The sequence below is a fragment of the Chenopodium album genome, chromosome 14, assembly GCF_948465745.1.
Source record: "Chenopodium album chromosome 14, dcCheAlbu1.1, whole genome shotgun sequence".
Taxonomy (NCBI): Eukaryota; Viridiplantae; Streptophyta; class Magnoliopsida; order Caryophyllales; family Amaranthaceae; genus Chenopodium; species Chenopodium album.
In genome coordinates, this window is record NC_137847.1 from 28,844,428 (window position 1) to 28,853,964 (window position 9,537).

Below are 9,537 nucleotides of genomic sequence, written 5' to 3' on the forward strand. Positions count from 1 at the left end.
AGGTGCGCTTCACCCCCCCTTTTTACTTCAAAACGCACCCACCTTATTTCTCTTTTCTCTCTCCCCGATTTTTGCCTCATTTTTCCCAACTTCATTCTCTCATCAAACCCTATTATTTCTCTTGCAAAATCATATCAATTTCACCTCTTTTATTTTCATTTTAACATCAAATTACATTAAACACATCACATTTTCGAATTTTAACAAAAAAATTCTAGATTTTCGAACCCAAATTTCAAAAATTTTGGGGTTTTTTCAAAATTTTGAGGATTTGTGTTGAGGTTTGGAACTTGTCTTTGGGTGTTCTATTTGTTCTTAAATCTTCATTTTGGGCAATTTGCAAGTAATTCAAGGCTTCATTGAGGTATAATTTCTTTTTTTCTAGTCATCTTCTTCCTCATTGTTCAAGCTTGAAACCCTTGTTTTTGCTTTCATGGTAGAACTCCATTGTTGGTTCTTTTAACTTGTAATTTGTGTTGAATGATGTTATTGGATGATAAATTGAAGCTTTTTTCATGATGAATTTGTATACCTTGCTTGATTCCTTGATTCACCATTGTTGGTCATTTTCTCTCTCATGGGTATTCTTTATGATGGTTTTATTTCTTTGATAATTCAATGTTTATGATTATTTTGCTCAATTTGATTCATGATTTGGTCTCTTATGTTCAATTTTTCCTTTAATCCATGCATAGTTGCTTCATACTCATGATTCTATATTAATGGCATTGTTCATATGTAGCCATCTCTTGTTCTATTTTGAGATAATTGCATTTGTGCTTGATTCTTGAGCAATTACTTATGCTTATTATTGTATTATGACAAATGTAAGATTTGCTCATGAGTTGTTTTCCTTCTTGTAGATGGCAACAATCCGTCACAAGAAGCGGGCAAGATCAAGTTCAAGCAAACCTAGGCATGTTGTTCCACCTCCACCCTAGGTAGAAAAGACATACGGCATTAAATTTTCTACAGAATCACATTGGGATCGTTTCAAGCGTCTATCCAAGAGAAAGCTAAGACCAACAAGATTCTACAATCGAGCAACAACCAAGTTTCTCGGCATATATGAGGATGTTCGGCTTCTTGCAAAGGGCCTTGGTCTTTTAGAGTTCTTGGATTTGAGTGCCCCTACTTATTCTAGGGTGACCTTTGAATTTCTTTCTTCTCTTGAAGTAGTCCGAGAATCGGGTGACGATTCCTCAAGGATTTTGACTTTCCAACTTTTCAATCATGATCACTCATTGATGGATTCTCAACTATGTTCATACTTCAAGTTTCCATGGGCCGCGGACGCGGAACATTATATCTATCCGGCGCATAGTAGAATGGCAAATGACCATGGATATAATGAGCAACGTTGGTGGAGAAGTATCTCGGAGGAAGGGAAGTATGAGCCTCAAAATTCCAAGACCTCTTCCATGATTCATCCGGCTATGCGGTATTTCAACCGTCTCCTCACTTACGCTCTTTGCTCCAAGGACTCTTTGGGAGCTATCTCTCAAGAGGAGCTTTGTTGGTTGTGGATAGCCGACCAAAACGACTTTGAGATTGAGCTAGTGGATTTCACGGAGCATTTGATCAATCGATTCTTGGATATCCGTGATGGAGTTAGCCTATCGGGGAGCATCCAATTGGGAGGGATGATTTCTATCCTAGCTCTTTGCATCAATGACGACTATAAGACTTTGTTAAATGAGCTTCCCCCACTTATTGATCCTCGAGAAAAATCTTCTTCTCATTTCCTCAATATCTCCGCCCTTGTGAACCAAAAGTTCCTCGATCGTACTAGAAAGGATGATGTTTTCATTTGGAAAGTTTCCTGGATTAAAGAATGGTTCTTAATCCCATGCAAAGAGGCAACTACCCGACCAAGAGAGAAAGATTCCTTATCTTGGAGGCCTCCGGTGCGATATTGATCCTTCTACTCGACGAAGGACGAACCATACAAGAGGCCGCTCAACCAATGCTTTCTCATCGAATGTTCAAACTATTCCCACGGTTGAACCGGAAGGTACACCTATTCCTTCCCCCTCTCCTTCTCCTTCTACTTTTGATTAGTCAACCATTCATGCTAGGCTTGATTCTATTGCTAATGTGTTATATTCTATGCCTTCTATGCAAACCCCTAATCTTGGTTATGACTATCATACAAATCAATTGTACGATTTGTATGTTCGGAGGGGGGAGATCGAGCCCTATGTGAATTACTCGTATCTCCCGGTCCAACAAGGACATATCCCTCAATGGGAGCCTTTTGATCCTACCATTGGTCCTCGGCCTTGCTACCCTTATTGGGAGGGCCCTCATGTTCAACCTAGTTCTATCATAGGCACCACCCCAGCCACTTACGACTATCGGCGGCCCGGTGGTTGTGATTATACATATGATCCGGCTAATCCTTCGCCCTTTCCGGACCCCGAGACTTTTGGAAGGTGGGGTAGGTCGGGTGAGCCGGTCTTAGATGATTGGTCTCATTATTTTAAGGTTGATAGAGCTAGGAGGGAAGGTAGGTTAAGGGGTAAGGCTCCCATGGACGTGAGCGAGATGGCTAGCTCTAGTCATGTGATGGAGACCGGTGAGGGGAGTTCTCATTCTACCCCTTACCATAGTGCGGAGTGATACTACCATGGCTACCCCCCCTTCGTATGTGCTTTATATGATGTTTCTCGGTTGCCTATATGTCTTTAGGTTTAGAGTTAGGGGGGTAGTCCAGTTTAAGCTTGGGGGTGCTTTATGCCATTTGTTTCTGTGCTTCACCATATCCCCCCTGCTGTTGTAGTTCATTCCTGGTCTCCTATGCTTTTGGTATTGATCTCTATGTCGTTTGGTTTTATGATGATGCTGCTGTATTTCTGCTGATTTCTCTGCCCGATTATTGGTTTGTTACTTGTTTCGCTGATCGTTGTCCGCTGAGTTTCTCTGTGTCTCTGTTATGATGATTCCTGATGATGACTGTCTGATTTCTTGTCTCCTGATACTATTTTAGTCTGATGATTCTAACCCCTGCTGCTACTATTACTTGCTTTTTCTTTATTTCCTGCATTTTGTTTTCTCTTTTCTTCTTTTCTTTTGTATTGAAGTTACTAACAATTTTCTTTGTATATAGTTTTTTATTTCTCACCTTGCTCTATTGCTTATGCTTTGGATTTCGACGATTCATAAAAGGTGCTCTTTCGCCTTGTTTAATGTGCACTAGCTTTGGCGCCCGGTGAGATCTTTCTATTTCTTTTCTTTTTCTTTTCTTGGTTGCTTAGTCTAGGATTAGTTCTAGGAGAAGTTGAATGGTTCGAGGTTGTTTGCTTCTTAACACCCTAGTGTGTTTGGGAACATTGGCGTTGTGGCCGAATGTTCACTTGTTTGTTGATTGGGATTTATGTGTGTTAGCATTACTTCCTTATTGCTTTCTACTTCTCCTTTACTTTTCTATTTTTCTTTTTATTTTCCTTTTCTTCTTTTTCTTTTTCTTTTTCTTTTGTTTTCTTCTTCCTTCATGTTTACCTTTGCTCTTTTTCTTATTTTTTTCTTTTCTTTTTATCCTTTGTTCTCTTTATTTTGTTTTTAGTCCTTTTCTTTTCTTTGTAACAAAAAAATAAAAAAATAAAAAAATAAAAAAAAAAATCTTGTTTTTGTGAATATGAATAAAATGTTTTTGAGGCATTGCTTTTTTTTCTTCATCTTTTTGCTTTTACTTTGGACTTAGTACCACTTGAACTTGCACATTGGCTATTTTTCTTCCTAAATACAATGGTTTGTACGGTTTGAGAGTATCTTTGGATGACTCTAGGATAGGGTATGCTAAGGTAGTGGTTTAAACCTTTGGGGCCTTGAAGCCAGATTCTTTTGGTTTGTGGTAAGACAGAGTTGCTTCCTTTGGTGGATTTGACACCTTTAGTAAGTTTTTGCTACAACCGTGTGAGGATTTTTCTTTTTCAAGCCTTCATCATTTTTGATTGTGCGGCGTGGATCCTCAACCCATACATACCTAATCTTGAATCTTGACTCATAATTCTCAAACACGAGACCGAACCAACTAGGAAGGACAAAGGCCATTTTTCGGGGTGGTAATTTTTCATTTCTAGGATTTTCTTCTTTCTTTTTAGTTCATTAAGTTTACATTTGCCGTCTTGCTAACCATTTGAGCCTTTCCCCTTCTTTTCAAGCCACATCTTTAGAACTTTGAGCCTTTTGTTTCTTTTTGTTCCATTTTTGGTTTTTGTGAAGCAATTGGTCATACTTTTGGAGTTTCTGGTTTATAAAGTTGGATATTGGTTTTATTTGTAAGCAAACTCGTCTTTTGTATATATTGTGAATTATGGAAAATGAATAAATGGAAAAGCCGTCCAAAGTTAAAAAAGGTAAGGACATAATAAATGCAAAATCGAAAAAGTCGTCTAAAGTTAAAAGAGGCGAGGACAATTGCTTTGATAAAATGAAAATTACATAAAAAAAAAAAGAGTGAAAATGAGAAAATTCAAAAAACAGTTTGATGTGATTCTTTTCCCTTTTCAAGCATTGAGGACAATGCTTCCTTTTAGCTTGGGGGAGAAGCGTTTACGCTTTTTGTATATATGCTTGTGGATATAGCTTTGAATAAGCTTGGGGGTATTAGTTTGTTTTTGTTTGGTGACTTCTTGGTTTTGGTGTCGAGGTGTGGCCAACCTTTGCTTCATAACCTAGGTGTACTACCAAATTCTAAATTTTAAGCCTACCCCTAACCTTTTGCCCTTACGTTACAACCTTTGGGAAAGTCCTTTCGACCTAGTGGTTGAGTCATTTACCGAGGGAGGGCATTATGAGTTAAAGCCTAAGGAAAAGGGATGCAAGGTCGAGATGTCGAGAACCCTCAAATTCTATTCTTTTTCGGTTCCTTCGTGGAACCATAGAGACGCTTACTAAGGGAGGATTTGAAGCCTTTAGGGAGAACGCGGTTAGATTGGTTGGGATGAAAGTGGATTGCACCTCATTAGTTCTCTACGCTTAGCATACCCTATGTTTCAATCAACCCTCGATATCTTAGAACTTGCTTACCATTGTTGTTTTAGAAGGTTTGATATCCTTCGTGCCTTGATCTGTGCAAAAGTCCATTGTATAAGCATTTTTTTTCAAGGTTTAAACTTCCTCTTTTCTTTTCTTTTTGCTTTGCCTCTTTTTAATAAAAAGAGTTATAGGTTAACCTCTTTGGAAACCTTTACGAGAGCATCACCCGTCCTCTAGAGCGATCTAGGGGTTTAAATGGCTTGTCTTTAGTTGCTAAAATTGACCGTGATTTCTACGAAAGTGAGTTAGTGTATATTCTCATCTTCTCTAGTTTTCTTGTTTCTTTCTTTGCTTGAATAGTGTCATCATTTTCCCTTGGGTTTTATTTTGTTTTGCTCGAGGACGAGCAAAAGTTTAGCTTGGGGGAATTTGATGAGCGTCGTTTATGGCGCTCAAAAGAATAAGATTTAGGTTCATTTTCTTTATTTTCTTTCATCATTTTCATATAATTCTCTTAGTTTTATTTGATTTTCCATTTTTATAATTCACTTTGGTTCTCGATTAGTTTTTACGAGTTTTTCATATTTTTAGTTGATAATTCACAGTTTTAGTTTTAGTTTTACTTTGTTATGCTTTCTCTCTTTGTTTTATTTGTGTTTTGTAGGTGAATAATCAAGTCAATTTTCTCATTTTGGGACTACCTTGTTCGCGAGCATCATCTCGAGTGCACTGATGATGGGGATGCTCAGGAGCGCGGAGTTTGATCAAGCAAGCGAAGGAGCCAAGGCCTCGTGCACCACACAGGGGTGCGCGCGCGCGGCACAGGGGTGCGTGCGCGCAGACCCAGCTGTGTGCGCGGCTGGTCTATGCGTGCGCACGGCCTGTGTGGCCCCTTCGCTCGATTTTCCTATTTATAGCTTTTGACTTTCTTTTTTATGACGACTTAACTTTGTACTAGAGAGAGAATTTTTCCAGAAATAGTAAAGAGAGAAAGTAGAGAGAGAAGCTTAAGATTTACTTGTTTGTACTTGAATTTGATCTTGAAATTCCTTCTTCAATTCAATAGAAGTTTGTAAGATTTCTTTCCTTTGATTTACTTTTAATGCAATTCTTTCAAGTTTCTTGAATTTTGATTGGGATTACATTCCTTGCTCTAGAATTTGTTGATTGATTGATTTTCTTTTAATTAAGCTTTAATTGAATATGAATTTGATTGAATTTGTTTTGTTTCTTAATTTCACCATGTTTAGTGAGTAGATTCGTTGCTAGGGAGAAGGGGAAGCATGCTTGATTGATGATTTTTGCTAGTTGATGATGCTAAATTGATTTGAATGTTGCAATTAAATTGGTTGACATAGTTGTGCATGTGATTAATTAAACTAGGAGTGATCAACCTATAAGATTAATCTAGATTACATTGCAAATTTCAATGATATGAACCCTTGATTTGAGGATTGCTTTAATTGATTGAATTTGATTGTGATTTTCTTTGTTATCCATTCATAGTGAACCCTAGCTTGGCTTATAGGAGATAGCTTTTGGATTCCTTTGATTGCAACTATTGTTTGTCCCTTGTGATGTTGAATCGATTGAGTGATCTATAAATTAGCATAATCATCGAGCTTGCATGTGGAACCAATATCCCTAGTGTTTAGCATATTAAATTCTTCGATTTGTTTAGCTTTGTAGAAATTAAATTGAAAACTTAATCAAACTTAGTTTTATAATTTAAATCAAAGTTTAATTTTATTGTTTTCCGAGTATACGGAATATTGAAAACACCCTTATTTTGTGGCTAGTAAAAATCAAAATTTTATTCGAGCGTAAAAATTCTGGGTTCGCAGTTCATCATCAGGTGGCGCACGCAACGTACAGGGTTGCGAGTGCCTGTCGCGCGCAACTTGTGTAGTTGTGCGTGACATCCGTGCGTAATTCATTTAGTTACGCGCGGCACCTGTGCTACGAGCATTAATTTATTTTAATTATATTTTTAATCATTATCCTTATTACCCCGCGAGTGTGAAGAGTTTAAAGAGGTCACACAAAGGGCCTAGATCGAGGACGAGAGGACGAGGCCCATGATGAGCCTCATCCCCTATTATGGCCGGCCATGTAGAGGGTTGAAAGAGGTTTCGGGCTTCCTAACCTAGTTTAATTATAATATGATTATAAGTAGACTAGGTGCCTAGGTAATTCGACAAAACAGTTTTACTGTTAAGTTAAAACCCTAATTAGCAAACATGAAACTAGCTTCTCTCAAACTCCTCTCTTTCTCACGACACTCTCTCTCCTCCTCGGCGCCAGTGTGATGGTGGTGGTTCGTGGTGGTCAGTTAAGGTAGTGATCACGATTTTCCTCTTTCACTCGACCAATCTAGTATTGGTGGACGGCTCGTTCAAATCTCGTGGACTAAGTAGAGGAGAAACGCTTGGGGCTCTATTTTCTCCCTGATTTTGTTGTAGCCAAGCCTAACAACTTGGTTATGGACGTTTCTTTGGTCCAAGATGTAGCATCATGCATTGATGCTATGCGTTCTATCTATGTGCAACAAGATATTCAATCCTTTGAGTTTCTTGTTGTTCTTATTAACTAGTTCATTCTAGTTCTTTTTATGCTTTGAATAAATTGTAAACTTTAGTTCTTTTAAGTTTGCAAATTAGTTATATTTTTCTTACTTCTTTTTAGCTAATTTTAGTTCGAAAAATATTGTTACATTCACATAAAGTACAAGTACAAGATACACAAAAGAAGACAGCCATTTAAGCTTGGAAAATAACATAGAATCCGAAATTCTTTTGGAGGAATCTCAAGGCTTCAAAATGGGAGTTACAATCAGTTTTCAAAGAGGAATTACAAGCCATTACAAGCCTTAATTTCAGCCTTTAAGTGGCCGTTAATTTCAGTCAAACTTGGAGCATCTTAAGCCTTAATTTCGGCCTTCATTTGGCTGTTCAATTCGGTCAGCTTTTGGAGCAACTAAAGGGCGTCCAAATACACTTTAGTCCACATACATTCAAGCTACTTTCAAGGCTAGAATCAAGGGGAAATTACTCTTCTTTTGCTGTTTGAATTAGGCGTGAATTATGGGGCTGTTTTGCTTCTAATTTGCTGCTTTGTTGGGCGTAAATCAAGGGGAGTTTAAGCCTTCATTTGCTGCTTTGTTGGGCGTAAATCAAGGGGAGTTTAAGCCTTCATTTGCTGCTTTGTTGGACGTGCATTAAGGGGGAGTTAAGCTCTCTTATTTTCTGATTTTTGGAGCATCTTTTGGAGGTTACAAACCGCCACTTTCTAAGCTTATGTACCTAGTTAAGTTTAGCTTCTTTAATTGATGTATCTAGACATTAAAAATCAGATTTTGATGCTTAGTTTAAGCATGTAACAAGTGAGCTAAAAAGTCACTTAAGTTAGCTTGTACTTATGATGCTTGTTTACTATAAATAACAAGCCAATGTGAATGAAAAATATAGAGAATATTTTGAACAAAAAATTGTGTTTTTACACTCGTTTCTTGGATTAGAAACAAACTTGAAATTCTTGGATTTGGAATTTCGTTTCCTTTGCTTAGTTAACTAGCTTAGACTACTAGTTGGCTTGTGATCTTAGGAACCCAAACTCGTTTCTTAGTGGTGTGTCTGTATCTAAGAAGCCTTTTTGGTTTTAGTCTTACTTATCCTTGGTTTATCCCTTGTGTATTTCGGGTTGATACTCCAAATATACAACATTTGGCGCTAGAAGGAGGGGGACTAGCAAAAAAAAAAAAAAAAAAAAAAAAAAAAAAAAAAAAAAAAAATACTCGTCCCAAAACACATATCCCAAACACCTACCCCAAACACAAACCCAAACACAACCATGACAAACGTTCCACCACCTAATTGGCAAGAATATGTCAATAAGGTTGAGCAAGAGAAAGAAGATATGGAGCAACGAATGAAGTATATGCAAGATCAATTGAAAGATCTTACTATTAAGTTGCGCCATAATAGAGAAGGTTCACCCACCCATAGTGAAGATGACATGAGTGAGTCTACTTTCAATAACAATGAGAGACCTTTTAGTGAAAGAGAAAGGTCACGTTCTAACAATGACATAAAAGCAGACATTCCTGAATATGATGGCAAACTCGATGCTGATGAGTTTGTAGAATGGTTGAGAACGGTGGAGAGAGTGTTTGACTATAAGCAAACACCAGGGGAGAAAAAGGTGAAAATTGTGGCCTTGAAGCTACGAAAATATGCCTCAACTTGGTGGGCTAGTGTGTGCGCCAAGAGGGAAAGGCAAGACAAAGAAAAAGTGAGATCATGGGTTAAGATGAAGAAATTGTTGAAGCAAAAGTTTCTTCCCACATACTATGTGCAAGAAAACTTTTCAAAATTCCATAACCTCAAGCAAGGTACAAAATCGGTAGAAGAATATGCTAGGGAATTTGAAGGATTTGTCATGAAATGTGGAGTAGAGGAAGATGAACCTCAAACATTGGTGCGTTTTTTGGGAGGACTTGACCCAAAAATAGCCAATGTGGCCGAGCTACACCCTTACACCACCCTTGAAGAGCTCATT